This window comes from Hipposideros armiger, unplaced genomic scaffold (assembly GCF_001890085.2).
Source record: "Hipposideros armiger isolate ML-2016 unplaced genomic scaffold, ASM189008v1 scaffold_447, whole genome shotgun sequence".
In the NCBI taxonomy this organism is placed as follows: Eukaryota; Metazoa; Chordata; class Mammalia; order Chiroptera; family Hipposideridae; genus Hipposideros; species Hipposideros armiger.
In genome coordinates this window covers 992,871-1,006,679 of record NW_017731797.1, presented here as the reverse complement: position 1 = coordinate 1,006,679, position 13,809 = coordinate 992,871, and the positions used below count along the sequence as shown (strand labels likewise).

The following is a 13,809-nucleotide window of genomic DNA, read 5'->3' as shown; positions in this document are numbered from 1 at the left end:
GAGGAGGGGCGGGAGCTGGGGGGACCCGGGCGGCCGAGGCGGAGGGAAGGAAGGAGGGGAGGGGGGTGGTGGTAGTGGTGGTGGCGGTGGCGGCGGCTGCTGCTGCCGCCGCCGCCGGGGAGGGGGGGCCGGGGCAGGGAGACACGCAGCCGCCCGGATGGCGGCGGGGTCGGAGCCGAGCCGAGGCGGGCGGGCGCCGAGAGCGACCTCGCCAGACCCGCGGGGGAACTAACAGGCTCGACCGACGCGGAAGGGAGGGCGCGAGGCGCGGCCGCAGAGAGGGTGCCCGGAGGGCCCCCCGGCGTCCGGGGAGGCTCAGGGGGTGCCCACGGCTCTGCTCTGGAGCTCTCCCCTAAGTCCTCCCAGTTCAGATGCGGGCTTCCACGCCAGCCTTCACTCGTTCCCCTCTCCCGCCTCCCGGAGCGGGCGGTCCGCGTCCACCCTCATCCCCGGAGCGTGGCCACCGGCTTGGGACGCACGCACGCGGATCGCGGCGCCAGGCTTCGGCGCCTATCTCGCGGTCCCCTGGATACCGAGCAGTACACACACCAAACTTAAAAATAATAAAAATTAAAGAAATTACCCCTACAAAAAAGCCCTCCCTGCAAATTGAAATTTCCTTTGCTCCTTACACCCGAAAAAGGCGAGGGGGAGACGGGCTCCGGCGGCAGAGCCTCTCGGAGCCGGTTCAATCCAGCCCGGCATGACTCCTCAGGCCTGCCCGGGCGCATGGAGATCGGCGCTGCCGCCACTCGCAGCAACCCCTCTCCCCCGAAATCGCGGCGCCGGGGCTCACTTACCCAGCGTGTGAATGGGAGCGCGGGCCAGGGGCACCTAGGGGTGCGGTGGGCCGAAAAGCTGAGCCGCAGCTCCGCCGCAGCCGACTCCGGGGCAGCGAGTCGCCAGACAAAGCCCGAGATGGCGAAGCGGAGCGACGGCTAATGGCGAGCCCCACGCGCCGCGCTCCGCCCGCCCCGCTCCGCCCGCCCGCCCGCCTCGGCGCAGCGCGGCGCCGCTCCGAGCGCTCGCCCGTCAGAGCCGCCTCGGCGCCGCCGCCTCCCGGGCCACCACGGCCTCTCCTGGCCCCTCCGCCTCCTCGGGGCGGCTCAGCCTCGCCCTTTCCCTCCCACCGCGCTGGGGGAATGCACGAAAATAAAGAAAAAGAAAAATGCTTTTTCTTTTCTTTCCTTTTTTTTTTTTTTGGCAGGGCGGGCGTGTTGAGACTTTTGGGTCTTTTGCCCTCAGCTCGCACTCACCTGCGGAGCCGCCGGGAGGGCTGGGGGTGGGGGCTCGCGGGGCTGGAGCCGGCGAGCGCGGGTTGAAAGCTAGCCAAGCTCTGCAGCGCCCGACCCGGGCGTGTACGCCGCCGCCAGTCCCCGCAGAGAAATCGTCCTCCTACCCCCGCCTCCATCGCTCTGCGTTTCTCTTCCAATCAGCCGGTCGCTTGGCGGCTCCTCCATTCTCCGGCCAAGCCCGCTGCCTAGAGCGAGCTCCACTCCTCCATCTGCTCGCCCGGCTCCTCGCTCCCCTGCCGGGGCCGGCAAGGCGACGTGGGGCCGGAGGGGGATTTGCGAGGGAACCTGCCTGCTTCCCGTTCCCATTGCTCCCTCCCCGCCGCCTCCTGCTTCTCTCCTGCGTCTTTCCAACTCTCCCCTGTCGCCACTGGTGTGTGTCTGTGTGCGCTTTTTTTTTTTTTATTGCTCTTTGCTTTTGCAACCCTGAAGCCAAAACGGAGGGGGGAGAGCAAAGGGAGGGAGAGGGTGTTACAAAAAATAAAAATAATTTTAAAAAAGCTCTTGGGTTTGCAACACATTGAAAAACTGGGAGAGCACCCCGCCTGGTCCGATCTCGTTGCCCCGCGAGGGCCTTCCGGGTTTTAGAGCGAGCCTCTCGTCGTTCTCAATGCCCCTCACCTCCACCGGGTTTAGGATCCGAGGAATCCGAGCAAAAAGTTCTCCCCCTGGGCCGTAGCAAGGGGTGTCAGGGTGGGAGCTGGGATTTCTCTAGAAGCGGCAGCCTTCCCTCGCACCCCGGCTTCGGTAGCTGGGCCGGGGTCGGGGTGGAGAGCAAAATCCCGGTGGGTTTTCGGACAGGGCTTCCCCGGCGAAGTCGGAGCCTGGAGACCGCGCTGCGCGCCATCTCCCCCTCGGTCTCTGCCTCCTGTCCCCTGCCAGCTCCCCCTTTAATTTTTTTTTTTTCTCTCTCCTTTAATCTAATTTCTTCCAACTCCACCTTTGTTGTTAACCGGCGTCACGCCGGGATCAGCCAATCCCCGCCACGCAATCAGCTTGTCAAAAAGCCTCGGCCAGCCCTGGGAAAGCAGGCCGCGGGCGCTTCCCCCCTTCCCCGCCCCCCCCGCTCCCGCCAGCGGCAGGGAGCCGCGAGGGGAACCTGGCACACCGGTCTCTCAGCCCCGAATCGCAGCGGGTTAGCCTCCGCGTAGGCCTCCCGCGGTCCAGCATCCTGCAGCCCGGGGATTAAAAGGCCTGGGCGTGGACCACGATCCACCCTCCCACTCCTGTCGGCTGTGGTTGTCTGTCTCTGCCTCCCCTTCTCAGAGGAATCTTCATCAGGACGCAGGGAGCCAGGAGACTGAAAAATGCTTCCAACAGGCATGCCTACTGGTTGGGCCACCGCTCCCAGGGCAGCGCCATTGCTCCTGTTCCCAGGCCGCCAATCTCCCACACCAACACTGCTCCTGACCATATCTCGGCCAGCTGGGTCACCAGACCCTTTGGACTCCCCTGGCACACAGCCTTCTCCATCCTCACACAACGAAGGGCCTCGCTGCTGTTGTAATTCCTCTTGTCTCCTGGGAGAAATGAGATTCCTTTCCCAGGACTTCCACAGCCCACATCTGCCACGTTTCACAAACAGGGAGGAAAACCCTGTCAAGATCTGATGTGTCCGGGTTTTTTAGTGGGCAGGGCCTGTAGGAGAGGCCGATTTACCTTAATGCTAATGTAGCTGAAGCTTTGGGGCACCTCATTTGCAGGGCTCATCCAAGGTCCTGTACTTGATTTTGACTCATCATTCCTTACTTTTGTTAAAGAGCCCCCTCCCACTCCGCCTCCTCCCCTTCCCTGCCCGATTTTATTTTTGCAAGTTTCAGCCCCAGAAACCCAGCTCTGCCCTTGGAACATGCACAGGGTATTTTGTGTAGGATCAAGCCATCTCACAGAGACTGACTTTCTTGTTTTGACTAGGAAATAGCAGATTTGGAGTCAGGAGTCCCAGCTTCCCAACATCTCTGCTTCCCCACCTCATTATTAGTGTGTGAATTTGATCCAGCCTCTTAACCTCACCGGATCCCAGTTTCCTTATCTGTAAAATTAGGATAGCAAGCCTACGGTTCTCTGCGTTCCTCATCAGGGTTAGAGAGTCAAGCAAGATGATACATGTAAAACAGTAAAATTCTAAACAATGTCACTTGCCACAATTAAATGAAAGAAACTTAGACCCCAAGAAAGTTCCAAGTCTTCCACATGCAGATCTGGAGTCCAGGTGTCCTGGCTCCTGGCCCTGAACTTCTCGGCCGGGACAAAGAGCCTTTCGGTAAAGTGCTTTGGAATAAAACAGGATGAACATAAATCATAAGAATGATTATTATTGATTTTTCATTCCTTGGGCATCAAAAATGGCTGGCACTCTTCCCTCTGGGATACTGATTGGCTTGTTTTACATCTATTGTGTCTCTGATGAGGTCAGGAGCCTAGGACTTGGGCTCTGTGCCAGAGCATGAGGGAATCTGCCCTTGGTCCTTTTTCTTTGCCTCCCCTCCCAATTCACCCTCCCCTCCCTTCCAGTTTTCTGCCCTGTGCCTTGGAGCAGAGCCTCAGCATTCCACAACCGCAGCCCAGGCTGGTGACAAGGCATAATCCTAGCTACAAGCTTTCTCCACTTGGCCCCCAGCCCTCCCCTGAGTTGCCAGTATTCCGGCACCAGCTCATATAAAACCCCTAGAGTGCCTGGAATACGTTAACTGAAGTGTGGTACTTTAAATCCTAGTGTATGTGGAGTAATTTTAGATGGTGTACAGATGAATGTATTATTTTCAAAGTTATGTGTTTTGGAAATGTTTTTAAAATTTTAATTTAAGGTAATGACATACAGACTTCTTCCTATCTCTTTTTTTTAGGGAGTGAGAGGGAGCTACAATCCCTTATTTATTTATTTATTTTAAATTGAGGTAGAACTTACAGATAATAAAGTATACACATCTTAAGTGTACAGCTTGATGAATTTTTACATATATATATATATATATATATACATAGTATGCATGTCATATGTCTCTGTATATGTATATATATATAAATACACACACACACACACACACACACCATGTAACCACCACCTAGATCAAGATGTTGAATATTTCTAGCATCTAGCAAGCTTACTCAAAGTCAATATTCCCCTCCAAATGTCACCAGTATTCTGAGCTCTATTGCCAGAAATAAATTTAGCATGTTTTTGGAATTCATGTACATGGAATCATACAGTATGTACTCTTTTACATCTGACCTCTCATTCAACATTATATTTGAGATTAATTTATGATGTTGTATGTAGTTTGTTCCTTTTCACTGCTATTACACAGTATACACTGTGTATATTATTACACAGTATTCCACTGTGTAAATACATTGCAATTTATTCTTTTATTTCTAATGGGTACTTGAGTTGTTTCCAGTTTTTGACTATTATGAATAAAGCTGCTTCAAACATTCTTGTGCATACTTTTTAGTGTATATATGCATTCATTCCTCCTGGATATATTTCCAGGGATGGAATTCCTAGATTAGAATGTAAATGCATATATTAGACATTAATAGATATTGCCAGTGTTTTAGGATTTTGGCCATTAAAATAAGTGTGTAGTGATAGCTCATTGTTTGAATTTGCAAATATTTTCTCCCAGTCTGTGGCTTGTCTTCTCATTCTCTTGATAGTGTCTTGCACAAAGCAGAATTTTTTTATTTTAATAAAGTCCAGTTTATCAATTATATCTTTCATGCTCTTGGTGTTCTATCTAAAAAGTCATCGCCACACCCAAGGTCACCTAGATTTTCTCCTATGTTGTCTTCTAGGAGTTTTATAGTTTTGTGATTTACATTTAGGTCTGTGATTCATTTTGAGTTAGTTTTTTTTTGTGTGTATGAAGGATATAAGGTTTTTGTTTAGATTAATTTTTTTTTTGCATGAGGATGTCTAGTTGTTCCAGCACATATGTTGAAAAAAACTGTCTTTGCTTCATTGTATTACCTTTGTTCCTTTGTCGAAGATCATTTGACTGTATTAATATGCGTCTATTTCTGGGCTCTCTATTATGTTCCATTGATCTCTGTCCGTTCTTTCACCAATACCACATTATCTTGATTACTGTAGCTTTAACGTATGTCTTGAAGTTGAGCAGTGTCAGTCCTTCAACTTTGTTCTTCTTCAATATTGTATTGGCTATTCTGGGTCTTTTGCGACTCCATATAAACTTTAGAATCAGTTTGTTGATATCTATAAAATAATGTGATGGGATTTTGATTGGGACTGTTTTGACTCTATAGATGAAAATGGCAAGAGCTGATATCTTGACAATATTGAGTTTCCCTATCAATGAACATGGAAATCTCTCCATTTATTTAGCTCTTATTTGATATCTCTCATCAGAATTTTGTAGTTTTCCTCACATAGTTTTTATACATATTTTGTTAGCTTTATACTTTAGTATTTCATTATTTCAGTGCTAATGTAAATTATATATATTTACAATTGTATTTTTATTATTTCCAAGTTTTGAAGCAGTTCATGACTAGCAAAGTGCTTTGGGGTTTTTTGTTGTTGTTTTTTTACAATAAATGAAAGTATTTAAGAAAAAGGCACGTGTTCCTTCAAATAAGTAAGAAAAGCTTCCTCTCCCTCTCCCCCCCCTCCCCTGTGGGGACCCAAATAGGTCCCCTAGAAATATTCAGCAAAGCCAACTTTAGCCTCCCTGACCCCTCCCCCAGCAGCTGGGATGTGGCCAATATTCTCCTCACAGGTTATTCGATCTTGCGGTCCTTCCAAGCTGATTCCAAGCTCTTCACATCACACATGCTCATGCTGTCCTCAGCGCCGTAATGCAGAACTGCGAGCACTTGGCCTTGGCCCTGCTGAGCCCTAAGATCTGGCTGACGCTGTTGTGCAGCCAGCCTAGGCCGGCCTTGCCGGCCACGCTGCCCTCGGAGCTTTCCTTCTTGTCGAGGTTCTGGAAGTGCTCGCAGGCTGTCAAGCCGCGCTGGAGCTTTGCTGGGGTACTTCCAGCTGCCCATTGAAGCTCAGCGTCCCTGCGGCGCCTCGTTAGGTAAAAAGCACCGGGAAGCAGTCGTGGCTCATGGCCACCAGTCTGTTTTCTGTGATAAAGGTCAGAGCCAGCAGCGGCAGCGTTTCAGAGGCCAGAGCCACCCGGCCATCTTGTCAGCTTCGGCCAGGCACACAGTACTGCTGTGGCTGACCCAGGCCACAGGACTACCGCTGGCTGAAAAGCACACGCCATGCTATTGTTGAACTTGAACATCAGCTCCCGAAAGGGTGTCTTGGGGCCCTATTTCAGGTCCCTCCTCCACCTCCTTGATGTAAGCTAAGGAGATCAAGCACTTGAAGTTGCAGGAGGCCAGGGCCAGGAGCATATTGTTAGGGTGCCAGTCCAGGCTGAGGACAGTGGAGCGAATGGGAGCTGCTTTTTTTGTTTGTTTAAGATTTTATTGGCTAATTGGGGGAGGGGAACAGACAAGTTGCTGTCCGTTTGTTCTTCAGTCTAGTTTGGAGGATCTGGCTTCACTGACCCATGTTGGTATTATCATTGCGCTCTTCCCGGGTGAGGCAGTTGCTCCTGGGCCATTGGGCAGCCGCTGTTATCCCAACAGCTCACACAGTTCAGGAAAGCCCACGCCAGCTGCCAACCAACGGCAGTCCAGCTCCAGGTTGAGCTGTTGGTCACCATCTTAGATGTAGAGGGTGCAGCATTACTGGCCTGCATGTGGGATCTGAACCCCTGGCTCTGCGGCTCAGAGCTGGCCTCCCAAGCCAACTCTTAACCAAGGCGGCCCAAGGAGTGACACTCTTTATCCCTGATAACTTTCCTTACTCTGAAGTTAATATGGCTACCTGTCTGAAGATTATATATTCAGGCTCTGTCTGAAATTAATATGGCTATCCCACTTTCATTTGATCAGTGTTAGCATGGTATATCTTTCTCCAACCCATTACTGTTAATCAATACATGTCCTTATATTTAAAGTGCATTTCTTATAGGTAATATATAGTTTGATTTTGTTTTTTGATCCACTCTGACAATCTTTGTTATTTAATTGGTATATTTGGGCCATTGATATTTAAGATGATAATTAATTAATATAGTTGGATTAATGTCTACCATACTTGTTGCTGTTTTTCATTTGATACCCTTGTTCTTTGTTTCTATTTTTGTCTTCCACACTTTTTCTGCCTTTTGTGGTTTTCACTGAGTATTTTATATGAATTAATTTCTCTCCTTTCTTAGCATATCATTATACTTTTTCCCCACATTTTTTAGTGGCTAACTTAGAGTTTGCAATATATACTTAAAACTACTCCAGGGCCAGCTGAGTGGCACGTTGGTTAGGAGTTGTCTTGGGACACCAGCTCTGAGCAGCAGAGCCCGGGATTCAGATCACACATGCAGGCCAGTGATGCTGCACCCTCTATAGCTAAGATGGTGAACAACAGCTCCACCTGGAGCTGGGCTGCCATGAGTCCCCTGTGACAGCGTAGGCTGCAGTGGGGCTGGCCCACAGCAGGCATGAGCTTTCATGAGCTGCCATGAGCCGCCATGAGCAGCCGTCCAATGGCCAGAGAGTGACTGCCTCACTCGGGAAGAGCGCAATGATAACACCAACATGGGCCAGTGAAGTGACATCCTCCAAACTAGACTGAAGAACAAAAGGACAGCAACTTATCTATTCCCCTTCCCCGAGTTCCCAACGCTGTTCCCCTCCCCAAATTACCCAAGAAAATCTTTAAAAAAAAACACAAAACAAAACTAATCCAAATCCATTTTCAAATAACACTATATACCACTTCATGGGTAGTGCAAGTGTCTTAGAATAACAAAATATTTCTAATTCCTCCCTCCCTCCTGTACCTTATATCATTGCTGTCATTCATTTCACTTATGCATAGGCATAAATAAATAAATATACACACAGAGAAAGTCAAATACATTGTCGCTTTTATTATTTTGAACAATTATGTGTTCAATCAATTAAAAATAAGAAAAACAAATATTTTAATTTTACCTCTCTTAGTCCTTCTCCAGTACTCCAGTACTTTCTTTATATAGCTCCAAGTTTCATTTCTTGCAAGGCAGGCCTACTAACAACAAATTACCTCAATTTTTGTTTGTATTTTTCCTTCACTTTTGAAGGATAATTTCACAGGGTACAGAATTCTAGGTTGGTGGATTTTTTTCTTTCAACACTTTAAATATTTCACTTCCCTTCTTCTTATTTGCATGGCTTCTGAGAAGTTGGATGTAATTCTTATCTTTGCTCCCCTGTAGGTAAGGAGTTTTTTCCCTCTGACTTCTTTAATAATTTTTTCTTTATCTTCAGTTTTCTGGAATTGTAAGATTCTTTTTTGTTCATTTGCTTATTTGTTTGGTGTTCTCTTAGTTTCCTGGATCTGTGATTTGATGTCTGACATCAATTTTGGGAAATTTTCAATAATTATTGCTTCAAATATTGCTTCTGTTTCTTTCTTTCTTTTTCTGGTATTTCCATTACATGTGTGTTACACCTTTGTAGTTACCACGCAGTTCTTACATATTCTGTTCTGTTTCATTTTGTTTCTGTCTTCCAGTCATTCTTCTCTTTGCTTTTTAGTTTTGGAAATTTCGATTGTCATATCTTCAAGCTCAGAGATTTTTTTCCTCAGCCATGTCTAGTCTACTAATAAGCCCATCAAAGGCATTCTTCATTTGTTACAGTGTTTTTGACCTCTAGCATTTCTTTTGATTCTTCCTTAGAATTTCCACCTCCCTGCTTAAATTATCCATCTGTTCTAAATCCCTTAACATATTAATCATATTTTTAAAAATTCCTAGTTTGTTAATTCCAATATTCATGCGATATCTGACCCTGGTTCTGATGTTCTATTCCGTCTCTTCAAACTGTGTTTTTTGTCTTTTAGTATGCCTTGTAATTATTTGTTGAAAGACAGATATGAAGAACTGTGGTAAATTGGTCTTTGGTAATGTGGTGGTTAAGATGTGGGGGTGAGGAAGCATTCTATAGTCCTATGGTTATGACTCAATCTTTCAGTGAGCCTGTCCCCTTATCCCCGTAGACTCAACTTCCCCAGTGATTCTTAGTTTTCTTTTCCTGTTGGTTGGGATAAGATGGCTACAAGGGCCTGGAGTTGGATAGTTCCCTTTCCAGTTAAGTTAGGATCTGATAAAATCCCAGCAGGTAAGACTCTGGCAAATAGCTTTTCCTGAGGGCAAGCCTTGTTAGAAGAAAAAAATGTGGGCAGCTGGTTAGCTCAGGTGGTTAGAGCACAGGCTCATAACACAAAGGTTGTCAGTTTGATTCCCACATGAGCCAAGGATCTGTACCCTTCACAACTATTGGGTCGTTGGAAAAGTCATGATGCATTTTTGCATAGAAAACATAGAAAAAATACATCATGACTTTTCCGATGACCCAATAGGTTGAGGACAACTACTTGACTTGGAGCTGATGGGTCCTGGAAAAACACACTTTTCCCCAATAAAAAGTTTTTTAGAGGAGAAGAAGAAGGAGAAGGAGAAGGAGAAGAAGGAGGGGAAGGGGAAGGGGAAGAGGAAGAGGAAGAGGAAGAAGGAGAAGGAGAAGAAGAGGAAGAAGAAGGAAAAGAGGAGGAGGAGGAGGAGGAAAAGGAGGAGGAGGAGGAGGAGGAGGAGGAAGAAGAAAAAGAAGAAGAAGGAGAAGAGCAAAATGCTCTGGCACATTTCAAAATGGTTCCTTTTCCCTTCTGCTTGACAGAAGCATGAGGGAATTTTTCTCTAATATGCACAGTGAGGACCTGGTAGAGCTCCTGGAAATAACACTCACAAATTTTGGGGCCCCGCCTATAACAGAGTCCCCCTGGAGTTTTTAATTCTCAGACATGTTCACAGTAAGCCTCCAGTAATTTGTCAATTACAGTTCAGTTTTTCCTACCCCAGCACTGGTTCCAGGGGAGGTTCCTGCTCAGGTAAGTTGTGATTCTCTGTATCTATCTCTCCAACTTGAGGGGCAGTGGTTTATCCTGTGACCTCATTTCTCTGGTATATCAAAGAGAAAAGGAATTGTTGACTTTTCAGTTTGTTTAGCTTTTTATTTGAGTGATGACTTTTGGGCTTCTTACATGCTGGATCAGAAACCAAAAGTCCTCTATTTCTTTTTGTTGTTCTCCTTGTTTTGTCCTCCCTCCTTTTGCTATATTATTTTATTTAAGTTATCATTTTCCCAATCTTTATGTAGTAAAATACATATAACATAAAGTTTACCATCTTAACCTTTTTCAACTGTACAATTCCATGGTATTAAGAACCTTCATAATGTGCTATCATCATCACATTCATCTCCATAACTCTTTTCATCTTGTAAAACAGAAACTCTATACCCATTAAACAATACCTCTCCATTCCTTCTCCCTCCAGCCCCCTGGCAACCATCATTCCACTTTCTGTCTCTATAATTTTTGACTAAGTAACTTATATAAGTGGAATCATATGTTTTGTCTTTTTTGTGACTGGTTTATTTCACATAGCATAATGTCCTTAAGGTTCATCCATGTTGTAACATATGTCATAATTTCTTTACTTTTTAAGGCTAAATGATATTCCATTGTATGGATATACCACATTTTGCTTATCCATTTACCCATCAATGGACACTTGGGTTGCTTCCACATTTTAGTTATTGTGAACAATGCTGTTATGAACTTGGGTGTATAAACATCTCTTTGAGACTTTGTTTTCAGTTCTTTAAGGTACCTAGAAGTAGAATTGCTGTATCGTATGGTAATCCTATTTTTAATTTTTTGAAGAACCACAGTTTTCCACAGTGGTAGTACTACATTCCTACCAACAGTGCTCAAGGATTCTAATTTCTTCACATCCTTACCAATACTTGTCTTTTCTTTCTTTATTATTATTTTTTATAGCAGCCATCCTAATGGTTATAAGGTGGTATCTCACTGTAGTTTTGATTTGTATTTTCCTAATGATTAATGATGTTAAGCATCTTTTCATGTTTATTGGCCATTTATATATCTTCTTTGGAGAAATGTACATTCAAGTCCTTTGCCCATTCTTGAATCAGGCTGTTTTGTTCTTATTGTTCAGTTTCTACTTCTTTTTGAGTGAGCTCTGATAGTTTGTGTTTTTCAAGGATTTTAAAATTCATCTAAGTTGTAAAATTTATGGATACTTACGTTTGTAGTATTCCTTTTAAAGTCTTTGATCTGTAGTGATGTCCTCTCATTTTTATTATTTATAATTTATATATTTTTCTCCCTTTTCTTTCGTGGCCAGTCTGGCACGAGGTTTATCAATTTTGCGGATTTTTCCCCCCAAAGAACTAGTCTTTGATTTTATCAATTTTCTCTATTGTTCTCCATTTCGTTGATTTATATTCTAGCTTTATTATTTCCTCCTTTTAGCCTGCTTTGGGTCTAACTCACTCTCTTTTTCTAGCTTTCTAAGGTGGAAACATAAATTACTGATTGAAAGTTTTTTTATTTTCTAACCTAAGTATTTAATACTATGTTTCCCTCTAAGCACTGCTTAATTGAATCTCACAAGTTTTGATATGTTTTTATCTTCGTTCAGTTCAAAATATTTTCTAATTTCCCTTATGACTTCATATTTGATCTATGGGTCATTTAGAAGTGCTTTGCTTAGTTTCCAAATATTTAGAATATCTATTCTTTTGCATTTGCTAAGGTTTGTTTTATGGCCCAGAATATGGTTTATTTTGGTGAGTGATCCATGTGCAGTTGAAGAGAATGTGTATTTTGCTATTATTGTTTGGGATATTCTACAAATGTAACTTAGGTCAAGTAGCTTGACAATGCTCTTCAGGTGTTCTATAGCTTTAATAATTTTATTTACTTGTTCTATGGATTACTGAAAGAGTGGTTGTGATTTCCTACTATGATGGTGAATTTATCTATTTTTCCTTTCAGTTCCATCAGTTTTTGCTTCACGTATTTGAAGTTCTGTTTTAAAATTGTATATGCCCTATAAAAAATATATATGTAAATTAATGTTCACGTATAAATAAATCTGGAGGCATATACTCTAATAAATTATTAACAGTGGTTCCTGGCGTGGGGAGGTTATTGGAGGTTTTTATTCTCTATGTTAAATAGTTCTATAATTTTAAGTGTTTTGTAATATACATGTATTCTTTTTGAAATTTGAAAATATAAAGATATGTTTTACAGGAAAGAGAGAGGTGGTTGCATGCCTATGAATGTGTCCTCTCAGCCTGCAAAGCATTCTCTGGTCCATCTTGGAAAAAAGTCAGCTGGACGCTCTTTGCCTGTCCTGCTCTTGCCAAGTTCCCAGACCATGGCCCACACCTTCTGCTTCGGCTTCCATACCAGCCCTTCCTTCCTTACCTCCTGTCATCTGGCTTTGGGCCCAGGTGCCTGGAAAAAACAACTTTCTGAGGTCACCATGTGGCCTGCCAAACCAGCAGGCTTTCTACCATGTCACTCGGCTTTGCTGAACAAATTTTACCCACTTTATTTACAGGACATTTCTTAATTGTTTTCTGTTTCCCAGACCCGTATTCCCTCAAGACAATCCCTCTCTGTCATGGCTGGGCCAGCTCTTACTTTTCCCTCAGGAGTCAAAGCAAATGTCTCTGCCTCCAGGAAGACTTGCTTAACCCCAACCACTTCTGTTCCCATCACTCTGCAAATATTCATTGCTCCTTATTGAATGACTGGCTCCCATGCTGACTGGAGGTCCTATGAGGGTAGGGGCTTATATCCACCTGCCTCTGCTGTTGGCTCACTTACAGGTAGATTCCCAATTTGCCTCCTGGCAGCCAATCTCTCCTGTATATAGCTCCCAAATAAATCACTTAAATCATGTCATTCCCCAGTTCAAGAACCTGCAGTGACTCCCTAGTGCCTATTGAATCAAGTCCAAACTCTTGTCTTGAGTATATTTAATTATATCAAAAGGAAAATTTTCTCTTCAGTGAGGTGGACAAAGTTAAGAGCGAGATAATAAAAGGGGAGAATATATTTGCAAGGTCTAAAATCAGCGAAGGATAGAATCTTCCAGGATCTCTTGCAAATCAACATCCAAAAAGCATCAACCTCAACTGAAATATGACCAAATGATATGAAAAGACAATTTTATATAAGAGAAAATCTTAAAGACTAATCAGCAAATGCAGAGATACTGAAACCCTTTAGTGATCAGAAAAATGCAAGTAAAACAAGAATAAGATAATACCTTGGTCAGACTAGCAAAAATCAGACAGCTGGATAATGTCAATCATATGGAATATAAGAACCTCCTGCTCTGCCTGTGGGAGCGTGGACTGGTGCAGACATTGTAGAGAAAAATATAGCTGTATCTAGTTAAATTGAGACAGATATATCTACATCCTATGACCTAGTAAATCTACTCTTGGCTCCTAGGTATATAATCCAAAGAAACTCTCACCAAATTCATAAGAGGACATTACTGCAGCATTGTTTGGGAGGTGGGGGCAGTGGGGGATGNGGGGGATGGGGTGGGGGGTGCAGTCA

General features: G+C 44.6%; 1 protein-coding gene and 1 pseudogene across 2 annotated transcripts in view; both read right to left on the bottom strand.

Moving 5' to 3' along the window:
- UBTF (upstream binding transcription factor) overlaps nucleotides 1-2,182 on the bottom strand; it is a 15,798-nt gene extending 13,616 nt beyond the window's left edge. Inside the window, exon 1 of one of the 2 annotated variants that reach the window (XM_019665650.1) lies at nucleotides 1,257-2,182. The gene's annotated coding sequence lies outside the window, so the exon portion shown is untranslated. Of the gene's footprint in view, nucleotides 1-800; nucleotides 1,169-1,256 lie in introns of those variants that run through there. The other variant, XM_019665649.1, reaches the window with a different exon arrangement.
- A 3,853-nt stretch (nucleotides 2,183-6,035) lies between these two features.
- Nucleotides 6,036-12,670, bottom strand: LOC109394965 (actin-related protein 2/3 complex subunit 1B pseudogene; annotated as a pseudogene).
- Between the last annotated feature and the right edge of the window lie 1,139 nt (nucleotides 12,671-13,809).